Source organism: Hoplias malabaricus, chromosome 9, assembly GCF_029633855.1.
Source record: "Hoplias malabaricus isolate fHopMal1 chromosome 9, fHopMal1.hap1, whole genome shotgun sequence".
NCBI lineage: Eukaryota > Metazoa > Chordata > Actinopteri > Characiformes > Erythrinidae > Hoplias > Hoplias malabaricus.
In genome coordinates, this window is record NC_089808.1 from 11624951 (window position 1) to 11648046 (window position 23096).

General features: G+C 40.4%; 1 protein-coding gene across 1 annotated transcript in view; it reads left to right on the top strand.

Moving 5' to 3' along the window:
- The window catches only part of sorcs2 (sortilin-related VPS10 domain containing receptor 2), a 337409-nt gene that overhangs the window by 216836 nt on the left and 97477 nt on the right, over positions 1–23096 (top strand). The window lies entirely within an intron of this gene.

The following is a 23096-nucleotide window of genomic DNA, read 5'->3' on the forward strand; positions in this document are numbered from 1 at the left end:
ACTGGAGTTTGTTTGACTGGCGCAACATCCAAACAATCCAAACAAACCACCCAAGATGTAAAAACTCCCCACGAGGAACAGTGTGCGATAGAAAAAACAATGATCCAATGATCCAAAGATTCGTGCAGGGGGCGAATTTCTGGTGCTGTCTTTCCAGTTGGTAAAACTAGAGCTGCTGCTCTGGTAAAACTACCTCCACGTAAACACACACATTTCTGATAGGTGCAGAGTTAATATGGAGCTAAATCAATGACATAAGTATTTGAATCTTAATTTTAAATATTTGAATTGTATTTGTCTAAATTTTGTATTATATATTTGTATTATATTTATCTGAATGTTTTATATTGGAATTATATTTGTATGTCATTTGGTTTGGGGAATATTTCACCACCTCGGTAAACATTGAAAAACGTTTACAAATGTAAAATCCAGACCCATAATTCAAGTCTTAAAATTTCAGATCTCAAAATCATGAATCTAAGTCAAAGGTCAACCAGTGGGATTCACAGGAAAAGTAAATATACACAGAGTTATTGAACACAGTGAGCCACAGCGCCCTCTTCTCAAACCCACCAATAGGAGAGCAGTCTCGCCCTGTCCCAATTCCTGCCCTGAGCCCTAAGGCCTACCTTGAAGTGAGCACCAATGATTAGCTCCATAAGTTAAGCCCAAAAGAAAAGTCAAAACTCAAGTATCATATGTCACTTTTTTTACTTACTTTGGTTCAATTGTAAAAGTGTTAGTGTGAACTTGAACCAAATCAGGACTAAAATGTAATGTTTGGTCCAGACCAAGTGAACCAAACTATGAGTTGAACACATACTAAGATAATTATGGTCAATGCCAAGCATAAGCTAAATTGGTTGTCCTGTAAAAGTGTAAAGTGCTGGGCTTTGGGGCATTGTAATTGTTCTCTGGCATGATGCAGCAGCACTGGATTGGCACATTCAACATAAGAACCCCACCTGTTTATGGATGAAACCAAATGAAACCAAATCCTCACAGCGATGTTTCAGTATTTTGTATTTCTGAAAGGAGTGGAGGCTCTTACTTCAGCAAAAGGGGATAAATTCCCTCCTGAAACATTTCATTTAAGAAGAAACACTGGCCAATTGATCACCTACTAAATTGTTGCCATATAATGAATGACTCAGCTGAACAGGCTGCTAATTGCAGCAATAAATGCGAACTCTCTTGGTGATCTTGTATTAGTGACGTTTCTTAAAATGTTTTAATCCATTTATTTGGCTTTTCAGAACTGCATTGAAAGCATTTGAGATGTACATATGTGAGTAATCACTTCTGGAGCTGGTTAAAGCCTGATGTTAGCATTTAGGGCTAATGTGCCAGCACCACAGTCTGACAGGAATGGGCTGAGCTTGGGCTCTTACACTGTTTCTGTTCAGGGGATAATTACAGCAGGATTTGATCAGAGTTGCCGGATTTGTCTGTAATTCTCACATTAACATTCTATGTGCATTTGCAATGCTGTTACCTGCTGATTTCTCATGCTCCTTTTTGAAAATCTTAAAATGGTTGTGATGCCCTTCTGTGAATACTGACACATTCAACATTTTCTTGGGATACACTTTCATATATGAAACTTATTAATTGAAAATGATTAATTCTGTTGTTGAATACTTGGCAGACTTAAGCTCTATTCAGATGGGATTAGTTTTACCTGTGGATGTGGGGTAAAGTAATTATTACCTGGGTATCTCAGTAGATTTGGTCTCGTCTAAATAGACCATTTCAGTGATTTTTCCCAGAGTGCACGCTTCCGTTTCAGGAAAGATTCCTGAGCGTTTTACCTACTGTAAAACAAGCAGTAAAAATGACCCCAGGTTATACTAATCCCATTCTAATTGAAATGTAGAGGGAATATTGCATCACATCCCTGGCAGAAGGAGTTTTTCACAGGTTTTCTTGAGAATAGTGGAGCTGTAGGATGTATTTAGCAGAAATATACGGTTTAAGTAAAAGCTCAGCGGCTGAACGACGCACCATGCTCAAATCCACAAAACGACCTGTAGGCATGTTTTTTTCCACACTAGTAGCCCCCATACGTGTTATGAACATGTGTTGTTGCTGTTTAAGGGTTTATTACATCGCTTATAATAACTGTGTGGAGGGTTAGTAAAGTTTTTTGCCACCTTCTCGCCCGTTATCTGTCACGAAGGACTAGAAGATAAAATTGTTGAGGGCTGTATGTTTTTGGTGGGAGGGCTGATCTTAGAATAGTTGTGACACTCTAAAAACTCCAGCAGCTCTGCTGTGTATGATCCACATTGTGTGACGGAAGTGCGTGAGTAGCCCCTCCCATCTGCTATTTTCACCAAGATTTCTTATCCAGTGCGAATCTACTATAAGTATTACTGACGTCTTGTGGAAAAATTACAGTACCCCAGCTCCCCGCGTAAAACTGATCCCATTCCATCTTTTATGGTGGAACTTATTGTATGTTTGAGGTGGATAAACAGCTGTTGTTTGGGGTGGTTTTTTAGCACTTTCGGTACATTCATGCAGTTAGCAGTCTCCTGAATTTAAAGTGTGTTCCTAACCTAATAATCTGAAACAGCAAAAATATGTCAATATTGCCCACCAATGGAACAGGAATAAAGCAATATCCTCATCTCTTTTCATGATTTGAAAATAATTTCAGCATGCTGAGGAAACATCTTATGATATTATATATAAAAAAATGTAAATGTGTCCTTAAAGTGTTTCAAGTCTTCAAACAAAGTGCAATAGGCAACCTGATTTAATGCGTTAAAAATAACTTTTTAAGGTTCTCTCAGTCCAGTGATCCAAAGTGAGAGCTATTATCTCCAAATGGAGAAAACTGGTAACGGTGTTGAGTCTTCCCAGAAGAAATCGATCCATAATTCCTACATCAGCATAACTGTAGATTCACATTGATCTCCCTGGTGATTAAGGCCATACCAAGCCCAACTACAAAAACACACTTGGTTCTTTCCAATAACTCCTTCACAGCTGCCATTAGTTTTTGGTCCCTAAAGCCAAACTGCAGGATATGACAAGGATGTGGCTGACTTAGCTTTCAACGGGTCCTACATGTGAATGCCACACCCGTGTTCCCTCACCTCAGGCAAGTCTGCATCCTTCACCTTCTTCAAAACTGATTCCTCAAATGGAACTGTTAACTCTATAAAATAACCTGTCAGTATACTTTTAGGGTACAACACCATGTCCGGCCTCATAGTTAATGCAATGCATTCTGGAACCTGTAGTTATATACCTGTCAGCCAACAGTTTCTAACCTTGTGCCTCAAGCCTCCGCACACTCTTCAATATTTTCCACCTCATACACAAACCGTACCACATTATTGCTACAACCATTCTGCAATGTATTGACCTCTAGGTGTTTGCTGCGCAATAAACACACCTGATTATATCCCCTGATTATTCCGATCCTGCATCAAACTAACCTTACAAGCTGATAGAACAGGCTTGAGCATTCTATCAGCTACAACTACAACTGGGGTCTTTACTTACCCACTGTGCACATTTTTATGGAGTTGGAAGGAGGTCATAAGCTGCTCCCTCCAAAAATGTAATAGGATTCGCCTCCATTACCACAACCCTAAGTGATCTTTTACTTCTCTAGATTTTCCCACCTAAGCCACTTTAAAGTTTGCACAACATTCTAATCATAGAAGAATGTTGTCATGTTCTGCCCATGCCTTGTGCTTCTCTGTGTACCTGTGTTTATCTATCCACATGCTTTTATATTTGGTATTTCGAGTCTCATCGTGTCCCTAGTCTCATCGTGTTTTTTCTAGCCTTGCATGACACATGAATCATGGTCATGTGACCAAAAACTCACTGGTGTATTCTGTTTCATGTCCTGGTTGTCGGTCATTGTTATCATCACAAGCTTTCTCCAAGACCTGTGAGATGAACTGCCGCTTCTTTGTAAACTGTAACTAATGCAATGTCAGTGGAAATGAATGCATATGGAGGAGAACACAGATCTGTTCTATTAGGTGCCAGATGCCCAAAATCCCTGCCAGATGCCCAAAGCCAGCCAACAGGCAACAGGAATGTAATTGGTTAAAACAAATTAGGCTGAGATTTTCAAATACCACACCATAAGCTCCACCTCGATCCTCGTGTTTGCCTGCTCTGACTGCCAGAAATATCTCTGGACGAATACATGTGCAATAAAATGTTCTGTTTTGTTACAGTATACTCAGTTCTGTTTCATTATTTGTTGGAAGTACGGCCAAAAATCTCAGTATTTTGTTTTACTTGAATGGCAGAGAATGTAACTCGCTGCCTCTGAGGATGGTACAAATGTTATACTGCTCTGCTGCCTTTGAAGCAGAGGCTAAGACAAAGTTGAATAGCACATGATTGCTGCCTCAGCGGAAGCACAGCATTATTGAATGTCATTCTGCAGCTACTTCAGAGGCAGCAGTCATAACTCAAGTGTGCAAAATGTACTTCTTTAGAATCTGCCACAGAGGCAGCTGAATTTATTGTAGAATATTCTGCAGCTTACTCAGAGGCACAGAGTTACATTATTATCTCTCCATTTTAGCAAAAGAAAAGAACAAAGTTGTTGCAACACTTTTATCAAATTATGAAACATAAGTGTACACTTAGTGTACTTAGTAGTGCTTTTGCACACATGCTGTGTGGAGAGGGGTGATATCCTCCCTCACAAAGAGCAAGGCAAATTTTGCTCTTATTGACTCGCAGCTTTGGATTACTGTAGCAACACCAGGTATCCACACAATAGCTCCTGAATGTAGGGCCAGTTCTAAGACATTTGCAAGACTCAAGAGCACCCCCGGATCTTATTTTCACACATTGGATGAAGTAGTGTTTATTTATGCTCACTTGATCCCTTGCCTCTCCAAAGCCAACTTCTTACAGCTTGTACAGTAATGGAGGACCATGGTAATGGGAATTCTACTGAAACAGAGGGATTGAGAATGGATAAGAAAGAGAGAGAGAATGGGAGAGAATTAAAGATTGCCTCATTCATCCATCTGGAGGGCAGGCTGGACTTCAGCTGTGATGCAATCAGCCCTGTCTTGCTTATAAAACACTGAGACTTCAGGAGGCAAAAGAAGTTTTTCCTTGTTTTCCTTTTTTCTGCAAGTTGTGCGAATGAGTCAGCGCAGTTTAACAAGCCCCTGGGGGGCCTGATTCACACACCTCACACACATACCTCATACACACCTCACACACTGCAGAGTTGCTCAGAATTGGGCTACTTTTGTGAATTCTATGAATAGACATGGTAGCAGTGAGAATTGTGAGCGTTGTGTTCTCATAATAAAGTCATCTGTTTGTGTGTGTGCATGTGTGTGTGTGTGTGGGTGTGTGTTTCTGTCCCTGTATATGTGCGTGCGTGTTTGTGTTCTTGGTTATACTGAGTTTTACAATTTTTGCATTGTCCACAGTCCACAATGCTGAGGTGGGTCCATGGCTGTTTCTTCTCTTTAAATGATGCACACCACTGTGCCTCTCTAATAGCACCTTCTTTCAGACAAACCTCAGAAAGCTAAAGAATAAAAGACTGAATAACAAAGCCATTTTTCCTGTGCTTTGGGTCTTAGAAATAAGTATGTGTTTTTTCTTTGCATTTTTAAAAGAACACTAGATATATTTACCTTACAATTGCAGCTTCAAAATTGTTGTGATACTTCACTGATCACTGAAATATTGGGATACGCAAATGGTGTGACACTTCTTATTCCAGGTTTCTGTCTTTCATGTCTTTTATGAGGACAATAAAACTTGTGGAAATTGATATTAAGTGTTTTTACTTCAAATCAAATTTATTTGTATAGTGCTTTTTACCACTGATGTTGTCACAAAGCAGCTTCAAAGAATTCCAGTAAGGCAAAGTTTTGACATGAAATGTAAAACTGTAAAAATCCCCAGGTGAGCAAGCCAAGGGCGACAGTGGCAAGGAAAAACTCCCTCAGCTGAGGAAGTAACCTTGGGAGGAACCAAGGCTCACAAGGGGTGACCAATCCTCCTGTGGTCAGTCTACTGGTAATAATAGTAATAATGGTTAGAATGGTCAGTGTAGGGCGGGCAGCTCCAAGGCAGTTTGTTTTATAAAACAAACACAAGACAAACTTATTTCCTAGTAGTTCTTAATCATTTTGGTATTGGTCAGTCAGTATGAAGGCTCCCCAAATGTGGATCAGGGAAATATTAATCTCATTGTAGCTCGTGCCTTCTTTGAAGATGTTTGTGAGAGACCTAGCAACATCAGTTATTATTAACATCATGTTTTAATATTCTTTTAAATCTTTGATTTATACCCTGGTTTTCACTCTCATTTGGAATAAGGAAAATGGTGGTTTTGTGAAACATCGCTGCAGTAAAACACCAGTCCTCCTGTTTCATTTTGTGCATGAGGGTCAATTTATCAGCATGAGCTAATCAGACTGATGTCCTCTTCCCTGCTAGTCCAAAAAGGAGTTCAAGTACCACTGAACTAAGATAATGCTACTATTAGATACTTCGAACAACTAAACAGACAGAAAAACAGAATAAACCTATCAGCTTTTTAGACAGCCAGCTGATATTTGTTCCACCATCTGTAAGCTGGATAGAGAAGAATGATGCTTGTCTCCCATATGATTTGAAGTGTGGTGGTTAAAGCCAAGCCGTATGCGAAGCTTAAAGGGCTTGAGGCATGGATTGGTTTTCGACCGTTGCCATCATTGGCTGATCTGTTCTTGACTTTGTAGGAGGGAATCAGGTTTTTAGATGTGAGCAGATACTGGAAGTGAGTGAAGGGAGCCCAGTAGTGGAGTAACATAAGGGAACCTGAGAAGATTGAAGACTGTCTGTGCAGGTCCTCCGTGCATATGAATTGATAGCTTTTTCTTCAAACGCATCTGTTACAGGCTTCAAAGTCTGTCCTGCACATCATACATGCATCATGCATGGTTAGGTTTTTAGGACATGGTTAGGACTTGTAAACTCAAAATGTTTACAACTAATGCTGTCTGGTTGATTTTTGTGTCTAGCGTTAGTTATCAGTCAATGAGCATTAACATGTTTCAAACTTCACAGCTAAAATAAAGCAATAAGCCACGTGAAGCTGCACATTTCTGTGATTTTATCACAAAGAAGTGGCAAAAACAGCATTCCCCCTCATTAAATTAAAAGTAAAGCATGCCAACATTAATTATTAATTATAATTAAATTAGTAGAAGTAGAATAGAAATGTGTAGATTTTTGTCCTCTTTCTGAAAGGGCTCATCTGGGGCTGTCTGCAGCCTTAAAGGCAATGTTCATAATTTAATGAAAGGATTTATGTATAAAATTCGGAGGTTTCCTCACCCTCACCCTAGGCTTTCTCTTTGCTCAGGTTAGGGTTAGAGGTTTTTAGACAGCAAATACACCTCATAACTTTGAAAGGCATGAACTAAGATGATGATATATTTCTATTATTTCTCCATATGTGGGTAATATTGACTTATTTTAGCTGGAGAGCACTAACTGCATGAAAGTAAACATAGACTGAAAGTGCTAGAGAATGTGTTTCACAGAGAATTGAATGAAACAGACTTGGATTAAAACATTGGCACTATATTTGGCACTATATAATATTTTTCAATATTATATTGGTTTCACTGTATTTTAAGTTTTTTTTATTATTATTATTTTTCCCCATGCATGGCGTGTTGATTGCGAGAAGAATTTCTGCAGTAGAGTGGTTAAGAGTACCCTACTCCAGTGTCATGAGAATTGTAGATTGTACAAAAAAGGTTTAGAAAACTTTACCTTCTGTAATTTACAACATATTTAAACAAATAAGAGGTATTTAGATATAAAGTAGCCAGGGCTGCTTATCTTGCACTGACGAAGTCTGTGATGATGTATTCTGGCCCAACACATCACCATCTCTCTAAAACAACATACCAAAGACACTTCCTTTGAAAAGACTCGAAAAGAACACTTAAATATAGAAGACTGGTACTTACCTGTGTCTTTTTAGGAGTGGCAGCATGTGGGTCACCCAGCTTTTATAGTCCTAAGTGGACTAGGGTAAATAGCTGGTGCAGGGGGATCCAGTGAATGGGAACAACATGGTTAATACAATTCGTTATACAACTGAATGACTATATTTACCTATAACATCTGGGATAGTATGCATGCATCAAGATCTAACCGGTTATCTTAGAAAGTAAATTTGTTTATATTTTAATGTTCTTAGGAGTACACCCCTAGTGCTATAATACTCATTTTGGTTTAGTCCAGGGCGGGGCTAATGGGGTATATAAGGGGTGGGAAACTGAAAAAAGAGAGAGGGAGGAAGGACTTTGTTTGCTTGGTTTCCACATGACTGGAACTTAGTTCTGGACTTGGGGTAAATTATTACATTATCCAGTGTAACTAGTGGTAGCAAGATCCACTACAATTAGCTTTCCTTCCTGTAAGACTGTTATTAGTATATATATTTTGTTACTATCATTTGTCCGCTATTTTTGCTTATTTGTTTCCATGGTGTTTAGGTCCTCACAATAAATCACCCACTGTTGGAGAAACGCTATTCCTGACTCTGTAGTACCTCTTTCCATCAACTAGACGCATTTGCAGTAAGTGTTTGTTTGGACATCCAGACAACAGACACGGCTCCTTTTTTTTGGGTAAAAGTTCTTCTGGGTCATCATCTTCTACTTGAATGTCTGGTACAACGTCTGGTTCAGAACTTCCCAGGTCCATTTTCACCACACTCAACAACTCCAATAATACTTGCACTCCACTCCCTGCATGTTTAGTGGCACAGCAATGAAAAACTTCCCCTGTGAAACAATTTACCACTGCACTGCATTCCATACATGGTTAGGCTTTTTAAACGGGTGTGGCCGGTATATGAAAAATTAATATCATAACAAAAATAAAAATCAGTTTTTGGTGTGAACCAGTATACTGGCCAGCACTAGCTGGTACATTGTGTACTTTACAACGGCTTTGAACATGACCAGAACTATTCATTTTATAAGTGAAGTTTTATCTGAAGTCCAAATTTGCAACCAACAAAAAAACACAAGTGCTCAGTGACCTACGGGTTTGACTGTATATATTTAGGTAGACATTTTGCCACTGTGGAGCCTTTTGTCCTGCAATGGACAAAAGCTCAGCTGGGCTACTCTTAATGTCCTCAGCTTTCTCTGCTCTATAATAAATCTTCTCTCCTTTAGAAGAGCAGCCATTCACACTGTTTCTCTCTGAACTGCAGTCTCCATTCTTTTGCTCCATTTAGCATCCTCTGATTGTGGATTTGTTGTTTGACGTAAACACATGTCTGTCTCTGTTGTGAACACTGTTCGACACCTATCCTTTCCTTTGTTTGTGCATACAAATGTGTGTGTCCTTTTGTGTAACGGCTGTATTGCTCTGTGTAGGCTCACTTGGTTCAGCTTTTCTTCTTTTGTTCGCTTGAATGCCAAAGTCAGCACCTGGTGTTAGTGAGCTCTAAAGGTTTTTCACATACAACTTATATAACTATCACTGGCCAAAGTGAGGAAAGCATTTAATTTACACAGATCAACTGTAACATTATGACCACCTCCTTGTTTTTATATTTATTGTCCATTCTCTCAGCTCCACTGACCATAAAGGAGGACTTTCTAGTTCTACAATTACAGACTGGGGTCCATCTGATGCCCTGCATACATTGTTTACTCCCTGTCCTTCAATGGTCACCATGGACCAACAGGACCACCATGATTTGGGTGGTGGATCTTGTTACTGCTGTTCTCAGAATAGTCCACCAACCAAACAATATCCAGCGCCCTGTGTCCACTACTGAAGGGCTAGGATGATTAGCACAAGCTGTGCAGCAACAGATGAGCTTACTGTTTCTTACTTTACATTTGGACCAATGCGTATTTGTGTCTAACAGAGTGGACACAGTGTTTAAAAACTCTACTCTACTCATACCAGCACAACGCACACTAACACACCACCACCACGTCAGTGTCACTGCAGAGCTGAGAATGATCTGCCACCCGAATCATACCTGCTCTGTGAGGGTCCTGACCATTGAAGAACAAAGTGAAAAGTGGGTAAGTAATGTATGAACAGCAACAAATAGACTGTAGTATGTAATTATAAAACTATAAAGTCCTCCTGTATGGTCAGTGGAACTCAAATGGGCAGTGAGTGTAGAAACACAGAGGTGTTTGCAATGTTATGGTTGATCAGTGTATGTCTGATACTTGATCATCCATCAGGACTTTTTTTTTCTAAGATTTGTTTGCCCCTGTCTCTTCACCAATGTGGAACTGGTTTGGATGCAAATCCCAATCTTAATTTTGAACTTTTCAATGCATATTCACCCATACACACAGAACCCAAAAGCTTCATTCCCATCTGGAACAAGTTTAGTAGCTATTTCTGCATTAGTGATAGCGACATTCATTGGTGAATCTGCCCAAAATATATCAAAAAAGACCAGGGAACATTTCTGGTGCAGAGGACCCCTTATACACGTTCAGATTTGAAAACTGAAAATAAAATGGCAAGGAAATAAAAACAGGAAAGTGCTCCATCTCTGGATTTTCTGGGGCTGTGTTTGGCACATCTTGAGGCATGTTGTTTTACTCCCCCCATTCTAGTTCACAAAACAAGCTCAGCAGGATGGCTCTGGAATCATACAATATTCCAAAATATTAATTTTGAACATAGGACACACACACTACCATGTCAGTCTCACTGCTATGCTGCAAATATAGCATGGCCCATAAGAAGGCTTGTACAGTGGTATAGAAGTTGGCATTCTATGAGTCTGGAGTGAAGATCCTGAATACATTTCTTTTGTCAGACTTGAGATGCATTTTTAATTCTTATCCGAGCAGACCGTAGTTAATTCAGAGCACTCTGAATCTAAGGGTGTACTTTGCAAGGTCACCATGAGGTTTTGGGGTTGCGTGGAAGCATTTGACATGAAAAACCTTTTTACCTCTCAAACAGTTTCCTTCATTTTCAGCCGGGCTTTCTCCTCTGCGCAGGGGGCCGTGTTTCTAGCCATGAAAGCTGTTTGTAAGAGCAGCGAGGTAGTGTTGACACGCTTGACATCCATCACCAGCAGGTCACAGGTTCAAATCCCTGCATGGGGCCATCTTAAAACCTACTTAACACTCACACATCTGGTTTTATCCAGTGTTATTGCTCTGAACTGTCCAGGCTACCGTTGCTACTTTTCATAGAACAGCAGTTTGGAGACTGTGATAAAGACAGTGAGCCTGACAGGACAGGAAATGGTTGCATATATTATACATGATCAACCATAACATTAATGCCACCTCTTCACTCGTTGACCATTCTCTCAGCTCCATTGACCATACAGGACTTTGTTGTTCTACATTTACAAACTGAAGCCCATATGTTGCTCCACATGTTTACCCACTTTCACCCTGTTCTTCAATAGTCAGGACCCCCACAGGACGGGTGGTGGGTGGTGGATCATTCTCAGCGCTGCAGTGACATTGCAGTGGTGGTGGTGTGTTATTTTGTGTTGTGCAGGTACAAGTGGATCAGACACAACAGTGCCACGGCAATGAGCTGTAGCACTGTCTCTGACTTTACATCTACAAGGTGGAGCAGTGTGTTAGGTGTGTCTAACACAGTGGACAGTGTTTTAAAAACTCTGCAGCACTGCTGTGTCTGATCCACTCGTACTAGCACAACACACATTAGCACATCACCACCACATCAGTGTCTGTCCGTCTCCCTCAATTCATGGCTAATGTGTCCTTGAGCACGGTACCTAACCCTCACCTGCTCCATGGGTTTGCCACTGACCCCAGTGCACTGGTGTGTGTGTGTGTGGGTGTGTTCAATGGCATTAATGGGTTAAATGTGGAAGACATATTTTGTGGCACATTGTACAATGATGAAAAATGTATATATGATATGATCCTGATGCCTCTATTAATGTGTTAGTTTAAGCTGCACATATTCTCCATCACATAATCAATAGAGAAAGATGCTTTCAGGTCATCTGCTTTGTATGGTGCAAGACTGACTCTCTTTTGAAATCTCTCTCTCTCACACACACGCACACACATATACACACACGCGCACACACACACACACGCACACTCACTCACACACACACACACACGCACACACACACAGGCACACGCACACACACACGCACACACACACACACACACACAAACACACACACACACTATGTGATGTAGCATGAAGGTCATTTTGATCTCTTCCTGACTGTCCACTCTACTGGCCAGTTTGTCATGGTGTCAAGTCGATGCTGTATCTTCTGCTTTCATAAGCACAGTTATTATTCACATTATTCACTGCAGGTTCCTTGAATCTATCACTTGAATCTGGTGCAAAACTGCATGCTTCCAGCCTCAGTATCTTTGGCACTCCACACAAATGCTCAGTTCATGTGCTTTTAATCACTTCCTTTTACTTAGAATATCAGTGAAACATGCCATTCAACCAAACACCAAACTGCTCTCACATACAGAAACTCTGCATCTTTTAAGGGTTTGTTATCTATGTTTGCAATACTGCCCATCTATGAAGGAGGAACAGAGCAATATTATGAACTTAACTTTGAACTAGTTCATTTTAAATGTGAACTGGCACAACACTGTAGAGGGCTATAAGTCCACACAGCATTGTTCTATGAAGCAGTGTACTAGTGATCCCTAGAGTGACCATCTAGTGGTGTTTTTGATCTATAACTAATCACCAACATCAGAACATCTATGAGCCGGGAGTAATAATGACAGAGGCTCTAATTTTCCTATTACAGGTCAGTGAATTATCGCAATGATTTTGAAAATGCAATTTTAAGGTAAAGAATTACTGCTGTCAAAATTAACATATTTACGCATGTGATTAATCCAAAAACTTTAATGCATTCATTTTCTTTTTAATGCAGATGATAGTGTCTAGAGTCTAGTGATGTACAAGCAGCACTTGAGATTTGGTCCAATAAAATGAAAATAATTCTCATTCCCAACTTGTCAAATATTGCAGCTTGGTCAAGCGCCCCCTGCATCATGTACGGCCACATTTAGGGCAGACCTAGCATCATATTTGGATGTGCAAGGTATAATAATAATCAGAGGTGCTGGGTGCGACATGCGTGTTTGGGGATCTCCTTATTTAAATAATGTAAATCAGCATGTCCTCACTTGAACTTTTAAAATTCCAAATATGAGTCCTGTTTCTTGGATGAAGCACACCTCAAGCCAAAAATAAACTGTAGTCTTCTGTTTGATATATTTTACCCCAAATGGCTGACAACATTTTTACTGTAACTTCTTTTTCTGTGATGCACCTATTATGGATATACACCTTCAACTGTGCGCTCAGCTTTTGTAACCTCCACTGGAAAGTATGTAATGAATTGGGAGACTCTGGAGCAGCTGCATATGTGCCTAAGTTTAATGCAACCAATGCCAGGCATGAGCTAATGGGATATCAAATGTGTGTTCTCTGGAATTATGCAGCTCTTGGGGATGAGCTGAAGAAGTGTGTGTAATCCAGAACTAATCATCCAACATCAGCACATGACCTCTTGACAATTCCCTTGTTGTGGTTGAAACCAAATCCTCACCGCAATGTTCCAATGTCTAGTAAAAAGCCTTTGAAGACAAGTAAATGATATTACTGCAGTAAAGTGGATCTAACTTCATTAACCTTCAACACCTTCCATTTCAAAATAAACATCAAAATGAAAAAGGTCTTGGAAGGCTTTTAGAAATGTTTGGATGTAAAATGATTGAGTAATTGTAGGGTTAAAGTTCATGTATTACTAAAAGAAATGATGCAGAGCTGCCCCTAACAGCGAAGAGGGCTCCAGAACACACTGTATGTCTTCTGACATGTTACATCATCTATGTAATGTGTGTGTGTGTGTGTGTGCCCTAAGGCCCTGCTGCATGTAAACCAGCTCCAGTAAGAGAGCCACTAAGCAGATGTGAAGGCTGTTCTAACTCTCAGTCTGTAAACATGTCATATAGGGTTGAGCCAAAAAAAAAAACAACAGGAACAAATAAACAGTGAGAAAGCAGAGCGCATTAAAGCAGCCATTACCTCAGCTCCAATTACCCAGTAAAGTCAGCCATGAGTCCTCAGCCTGTACTATATATATATATATATATATATATATATATATATATATAAAGCCACTCAGTGGATAGAATCAGCAGGAATGAATAAAGCTCAGCTGCAGATAAGAACAGTTAAGCAGCTGTTGCTTACATTTCAGTTGTTTCTTACTTTTTATTTATTTATTTATTTATTTTATTATTATTGTTGTTAGTTCACATGCAACCTCAATAAACAGGCTCTCCCATTAGAAGAGAAGATATATAGACTGAAGGATTACTCATTGTCCATTTTATCAGCTCCACCGATCATACAGGAACATGTAGTCCACCTGTGTCTCTGCACACATTCGTATCCTCAGTTCGCCCTGTTCTTCAATGGACAGGACCTCCACAGGGCAGGTATGTTTTGAGTGGTGGGTCATCTTCAGCACTGCAGAGACACTGACACTTTGTTGTTGTGTTAGTGTGTGGTTTTGATATTAGTGGATCAGACACAGCAGTGCTGCTGATGTTTTAACACCCTCAGTGTTACTGCTGGACTGAGAAGTTAACAAATCATAATTATGTAGCCAACAGCATCCTGTGGGCGGTGTCCTGTGTTCACTGATGAAGGACTAGAGGACGACCAACACAAACTGTGCAGCAACAGATGAGCTACTGTTTCTGACTTTACATCTATACGGTGGACCAGTGAGATAGGTGTGTCTAACGGTGCTTTTCTACTGAAAATCACAACAACACCAACGGCGCTAACATTAGTCACTGTTTTCTCATTGTGCATTAATGTGTTGGTCTTGTAGTTTTTACTATTTGTTCTGAAGGTCTGCATTTCACACCAGATTTGCCTACTGGAAAAGCAAACGAGCTGAGCCGAGCCGAGTTGAGTCGAGTAGGTTCCATTCTGTGGAAAAGCGCCATAATAGAGTGGTCAGTGAGTGAAAACAGTGTTTATAAAACTCGACACATACTAACACACTACCACTACATCAGTGTCACTGCAGCACTCAAAATGATTAAAAAAATGTAAATAAATTATTTTTTTCTCATACTGAATAATTGAATAATTTAACTTTTAACAAAAGTGCATAAAAAAACACATATACAATATATAATGCGGATTCTGTACTGGTCTGTTTTGGTGAAGTGAGATTTACCATTCAAGCTACATCCCAACCCTCATCTATGGTCATGAGCTTTGAGTAGTGACCGAAAGAATGAGATCGCGGGTACAAGCGGCTGAAATGAGTTTTCTCCGCAGGGTGTCTGGACTCTCCCTTAGAGACAGGGTTAGGAGCTCGGACATCCGGGAGAGACATGGAGTGGAGCTGCTGCTCCTCCACGTCGAGAAGAGCCAGTTGAGGTGGTTCAGGCATCTGGTCCGGATGCCTCCTGGACGCCTTCCTGACGATGGGTTCCGGGCATCTCCAATGGGGAGGAGGCCCCGGGGAAGACCCAGAACACGCTCGAGAGACTACGTGTCTCGACTGGCCTGGGAACGCCTCGGTGCTGTGGATGGGGAGAGGGAGGTCTGGGTTTATTTACTCAGACTGCTTCCCCCTTGACCTGGACCCGGATAAGCGGTGGATAATGGATGGATAGATCTATATATATATTCCTGACTAAGAAATTACTATTTTTCATAAAATCACCTGTTCCACACTTGTTGCCACTCCTAACAATTCCTTGAAAATAAATGTAATTGAATAATTTCTGGCATTTTTACTGTAGTTTACAAAGTTGATCGGCGTGTCTAGGAACCTCTAATTAGTAATTCATCACTTCTTGTTTCACTGAGTATAAATATTACATGACACAGAGGCCCATTTCTCTTATCCACTATATCTTATCCGTCTATACTTGCCCATTTCTACAGTCAGGGGAATCATCAAGATGTTTAAAACAATGGGAACAGTGGCGAACGAGCAATGGATGAGGACACAAGGTTATCTTGCCACCATGCACAGTGAGGAGGATGGTAAGAGCAGTAAAAAGTTCTCCAAAGCTCACTGTTAGAGAATTGCCTCAAGGAGTAGTATCTTGGGGTCAGAAAGTCTTCATAACAGTGATCAGGTGCTATCTATACGCCAATAAGCTGTTTGAGAAGCATGCGCAGAAAAAGCCTTTTCTCACTTACAATCATTAACATAAACGTTCACCAAGTGGTACTGGGACTAGGACCGTGTGTCCAAGATATAGCTTTTCTGCAACAAACACTAGACGTGGCTCTGGCGTATCACCAAGGATGAGAATGTGGAAAAACACCTCATGCCCACTGTGAAGTATGGGGGAGGATCAGTGATGCTCTGGGCCTCTTTCTCTTCCAAAGTCCCTGGGAACCTTGTGAGGGTGCATGGCATCATGAACACTTTGAAATTCCAAGACATTTTGAATCAGAATCTGGTGGCCTCTGCCCAAAAGCTGCAGATGGATTGCCACTGGATTTTCAGCAAGATAATGACCATAAACATGTGGCCAAATCTACTCAAAAATGGTTCACAAGGCACAAAATCAAGCTCCTCTCATGGCCATCTCAGTCCCCAGACCTCAACCCAATAGAAAACCTCTGGAGTGAGCTGAAGAGGAGAGTGCATAGGAGAAGACCCAGGGCTCTGGACGATTTAGAGAGGTTGTGCAAAGAGGAATGGTCGAAGATCACTCTTTCTGTATTCTCCCATCTAGTGAAGAGTTATAGGAGAAGATCATATGCTGTGTTGTTGGCAAAAGGGAGCTGTACAAAGTATTAAAATCACTAATTGTGGCACACGTTATTTCATGTAAAACAGTTATTTCTTAATGTGCGCTTGAAAAAAATGGTGTATTTCTCTTTTTTATTGTTACTTTATTTATTTATTATCATTATTATTATTACTATTATTATTACTATTTGCATTGCTGTCCAATATTATATTAAAAAAAATACAATTATTAGAAGCCTAAGAACACATCTAAACCAGGGGTGGCACTAATTGTGGAGGTTACTGTAGGTGTTCTAAATTCTGAACTCCTGTTCTAGTGTATCACTCACAAATGTTTGTTATGGATTAACATCTCTCTACAGACTCAAATGGGCTTTAAACTTTTGGATGAGCTAATGTCTCAAAAATATTTTTTAATCATGCACATACATATGCAAAAGGATTTTTCTTCCAGGACACGCTGCATTTACTCCACAGTTTGGAAGTGAATGATTTTGGTGTCGACACTGAATCTGTCAAATGATTTATGTGCCCCATTTCATAAAAACCTCATTTAGTGTGGCTCGGCTAACGGCTTCCTTACATAACTGCCATTGAGTTTGCCGCGATGCTGTCAGCACACGCTGTTCGCCGTCGCTCTTCAGAAACGACTTCTGGTTTGGCTGACACATTAAAATCTGAGTAATGCCAGAAATGTTAGGAGCTTGTGGTAAAAGCTTTATAAGCTGTGGAGGCCCTGTGTGTTGTGAGAGGACAGATGCTACTGTCTTTTGGTAACTCCTAGTGGAAGTCATAGAGAAGATTGGTGAATATATCACTTAGAGCTACATCAATAAGCCATAACATTATGACCACCTTCCTTGTGTTTACACTCTCTGCCCATTCTCTCAGCCCCACACACAAGACAGGAACACTGTGTAGTCTGGTCGTTACTCTGCATACTTTATTATATGGCAGTGTCCACTGATGAAGGACTAGAGGACGACCAACACAAACTATGCAGAAACAGATGAGCTAATCTCTGACTAACAGTGAGTGGACACAGCGTATAAAAACTCAGGCAGCACTGCTGTGTCTAATCTACTCCTCTTGAAAAATAGAGTGAAAGTGGGCAAACCTAGGTGAAAGTGACCTATGGACACTTTTGAGTCGCCAATCCACCTACCGACGTGTGTTTTTCAACCATGGGAGGAAACTGGAGCATCAGGAGGAAACCCACACAGACACAGGGAGAACACACCCATCTCCTCACAGACAGTCACCCAGAGCGGGACTCAAACCCACAACCTCCAGGTCCCTGGAGCTGTATGATTGCAACACTACCTGCTGCACCACTGTGCCGCCATAGTCTATAATTGTAGAGCTAAAATTAATCCTATATGGTAAGTGAAGCTGATAAATTGGATGTAGTGTAGGTCTGCGATTGATCTAATCTAAGACTAATCTGTCCTAACTCCACCCCTAATTCCCCTCCCCACATAATACTGTCACACTGCAACTGATACTCATCATTTCAGAAGGACTGTTGGATGAATAGTTGTCCTCACATTCATGCACGTTGGGAAACACCTATTTTTATTAATCTGCCCCACACACACACACACACACACACACACACACACACACACACACACACACACAAAGACAAAATGATTGTGAGTCTTCTTATGTCTTTGTGGGAGGAGGAATAAAATTGGGAGGAACTGATGTTCAGTTTCCAGCAGCGCTGTGATTAAAATGTCAGCTTAATCCCTGCTGATTTAAAGCAGATCAGACAAATTTCACTCTGTACAAGCCCCAGAACCAGAGCTTTATACACACACTGCCTCTCACAGCTGTTTGTGTGTGTGTGTGTGTGTGTGTGTGTTGGTTTGGAGGCCATGGAGTTTTGAAAGCTTTCTGAGACTGAGGAGAAGTGACGTTTTTAGAGCATCTCCTGGGTGAAGGATGAGGATGAAGATTATGATGATGATGATGATTGGGATGGTGGAACGGCTGCTGAAGGAAGTTTCACAATCTGCTGCTCTACTTTCTTTTCTGCTTCTGTTTTGAGTTTACTGTTTGTGACAGTTTGAATTCTTAGGCTGTTGTTTTTACGCTAATCATTAGCAAAAACAAACTTGTACTGTAATTCTACAGTAGTCTTAACCACAAATGTTCTGCCCTCAAGTCTGATACCTGTTAAAAGGAAACGTTTATAACTGGGGGCAAATGTAAACATTTAAAAACGTATAAAAAGTACACAACTAAACAACTCACGTTGCAAATAAGATTCTGTGGTAATTCAAATAGCTGTTTTCCTCCTCAGACATACCATATTTTAAAATAAATGCAATGCATTTCCCATTTAGATTTTGCACTTTTATTCATGTGGATGCATTTTTAGAGTCCTAAAACATTGTTTAACACAAGTGCCACAACTGCCTGACCTACTGTTACAAGCTCCAAGAGCTGCTGTGAGCATCTGCTCCAAGTGCCATGCAGTTTGCACCTATTTTATTACACCATTTCTCAAAAATGTTGTATGTTCTCATAAGAGGAAGATCTACATGTGTCTTTGATAACACTCATAGGTGGCACTTGGAGGTTTTGGTTTGATAATGAATGGTTGGTGCATGTTCTAAAAAATTGAGAACCACTGCTGTAGCCAAAGCATGTCCTTAGGTTCATGTGCAGCTGCTCCAGAATATTCTATTTTATCAGGAAACTGTGTGTTCAATGGAAATAGCTTGGTGGTCAGTGGGAGCATATTAAGCTACTGAATACTTTTTACATGGAGGGTCCACAAATGTTTAGACAAATGTTGGACACAAATGTAATGCTTAATATAGACTGAATTAGCAGCCAAGTTTTGTATTTGTTAGGCGCTAGATAAAGAGCTAAAATCAGATCTTGTGCGCAATAAGGGACTGTATGTGTGTAACAAGATGTGTGAAAGAAGATGAGGGAGAGCATGAGGACAGGGAAAGATGAGTGTGAGGTTAAAGAAAGGGTATAGAGAAACAAGAAAAAAATATATATGGAATTTTGAGCGTGAGAGCTTCTGTGCTGTTTTTGAGAAGTCTTGTCAGGAGCCACTTTCTTACCACCTGAATATTTCAGAGCAGAATTTTCTTTTGACTCAGACAAGAAACTGTACCCTTTTGTCACACACACCAAGAGAGAGAGACACACACACACACACACACACACAGAAATACAGATAAACATGGATGGAAACTGTACATGAACTGTGAGACTGCAAGATCTGACAGTTGAGGAAAATGTAAGCAATATTCGTATCCCAACTGTGGCATCTGCATATAAACTCATGCAGCATGACACACTCTGACAGAAAATCAACACGCAGCTTAACCTCTCACACACACACCAGCATGCCAGGGCACAATGATATTCTAAACAATGTAATTATTTTATATTTTATTTTTTAATTGATGTCAGTGGGATTAGCAACATTAGCTGTACTCTGCAGAAGTCTTAGGCATCTAAGATAATGATATATATTTTAACTAATGCCTTCTCAGTAAATGTTCATTTGTTCATTATCTATAGCCGCTTATCCAATTCAAGGTCGCGGTGGGTCCAGAGCCTACCTGGAATCATTGGGCGCAAGGCGGGAATACACCCTGGAGGGGGCGCCAGCCCTTCACAGGCACACACACACACACACATTCACTCACACCTACAGACACTTTTTTGAGTCGCCAATCCACCTGCAACGTGTGTTTTTGGACTGTGGGAGGAAACCCTCGCAGACACGGGGAGAACACACCAACTCCTCGCAGAGTGCTTGTGGCATGGGCAGCTTGCATGTCTGGAAAGGCACCATTAATGCAGAGAAATATGTTCAGGTTCAAGAACAACATATGCTCCCATCTAGACGTCATCTCTTTCAGGGAAGACCCTGCATTTTTCAACAAGATAATGCCAGACCACATTCTGCAGCAATCACAACATCATGGCTACGTAGGAGAAGGATCCGGGTACTGAAATGGCAGCCTGCAGTCCAGATCTTTCACCTATAGAGAACATTTGACACATCATAAAGAGGAAGGTGCGACAAAGAAGGCCCAAGACGATTGAACAGTTAGAGGCCTGTATTAGACATGAATGGGAGAGCATTCCTATTTCTAAACTTGAGAGACTGGTCTCCTCTGTCCCCAGACGTCTGTTGAGTGTTGTAAGAAGAAGGGGGGATGCCACACAGTGGTAAAAAATGGCCTTGTCCCAACTTTTTTGGGATTTGTTGACGCCATGAAATTTTGAAGCAACATATTTTCCCTTAAAATGATACATTATCTCAGTTTAAACTTTTGATCTGTGATTTGTGTTCTATTCTGAATAAAATATTAGATGTTGGCACCTCCACATCATTGCATTCAGTTTTTATTCACAATTTGTTTAGTGTCCCAACTTTTTTGGAATCCGGTTTGTGTATATATATATATATACACAATATATATATATATATGTGTGTGTGTGTGTGTGTGTGTGTGTGTTTTCAGGTCTATAGTCCACAGGGAGCTACTGGAGTATATTGGGGTAATTTCCATTTTTGTCCAAATGGTTCACCTTATTGCAGACTTCTTGTGTACACAGCTCTGAAGCCAGAGACAATAGTGATGCTCATGTCACAAGTTAAATGTTGTAAAAAAGTTATGCTGAGGGCAAGTATCACAAAGTTGCATCTTTACCATCTGGAAAATCATGTTTAGTGAACTAGGTATAATCGGTCTTACATGAGTAAAAAATTAATGTTCTTCCAAATACAGCATTCACAAAAAGGTGGCCTCAAGGCAGGATTTCTGGCTTATGTTCCTGCATTTAAAAAGAGAACGTGTGTATATATCTCTCTCAGATATATTTTTAAACCTCTTTTGGTCCCTTCACTGCTACCTGTTGGCCTACAGCCGAGACGAGAGACAGAGACTTCAGAGAGACTTTGATTCGGGAGCTGAGCTGAGCTGAGGGTGTCAGATGCTCAGGTAGAAAAGTGTAGAGTACATTCTGTATTCTTTCTTTTCATTGCTGCTGTTAGAGGCAGACAGAGTGATTGACGGGTTTGTATGTCAGGTATTTCTTTGCTGCTATAAGATGTCCTCCATTCTTTCATTCTTTATATGCATTCTGTTTTTATGTGTAAGAGTGTGTTTGTCAGTCTCTGTCTGCTTCTTAAAGCTCCAGAGCACAATGATCCAGTGTCCTCCAATAAACCTTGGCATTGGGTAGGTGTATTATGTCTGTGTTTGGAGGGTGGAAGTCTAGAACGTTCTGCTTTATTATGCAAAATACCCCCATGCTGCAAAGTAATGGTGTTGGTTAAGTTGTGCAATGCTGGCATTTGTTAAGAAATTATGGTGTTTGTTTGAGAATGTCAGGGAGTGCCTGAGAAAGATAGACGTTGGTGTTAGAGATTTGATGATGGTTGGTGGAGAATGATGTTGTTTGTTTTATAATGGTGTAGTTTGATATAGAGTGGGATAGTTTGTTGGGGAATTTTTGTTTGTTTTAACGAATGAGTAATAGTTGTTTGTTTAATGGTGTAGTTGGTTGATGAATGGTGGTATTCACTGAATAATGATGTAGTTGGATGGAGAAGTATGTAGTTGGTTGGAGAATGGTGTAGTTGGTTGGACAATAGTGTACTTGCTGAATAATGGTGTAGTTTGTTGTTTGTGGAGTCTTTTGGCAAATGGGGTAGTTTGTTGGACAAGTTTTTTGTTGAAGAATGGTGAGATTAAAAAAGAAGAAATATGTAGTTTGTTGGAGAATGGTAGTATTTGTTTGGGAATTGTGTAGTTAGGTGGTGAACTTTGGTGTTTTTTGGAGAACAGTGGTGTTTGTTGGTGAATGGTTTATTTTATTGGAGAATCTGAGGGTTTTTTTATAGAGAGAATGTTTTTTGTGTGACAATGAATGTGTTGGTAAGTAGTGCTGTTTGTTGAAGAATGCTGGTGTTTTATAATGATGTTTTTTTTGTTTAAAATAATCAGTAGTTACTTGAATGTCTGTGCTGTGGGCAACATGATGGTGCTGCAGGAGGTTTTGCTGCCACACAGCTCCAAAATATTGGAGTCCTGGGTTCAGTCCCCACCTCAGGTAACTGTCAGGAGGTTGATATCCTCTCCCCAAGTCTGCATGGGTTTCATGGGGTTCAAAAACTCATACTTTAGGACTGACTGTGTGGAATCACCCAGTAGTGTAAGAGTGTGTGTGAGGAAGTGGAGTGAGTGTGTGTTGATTGTGATGGACTGACATCTTGTCCAATGTATGTTCCGGATTGCGCCTAGTGATT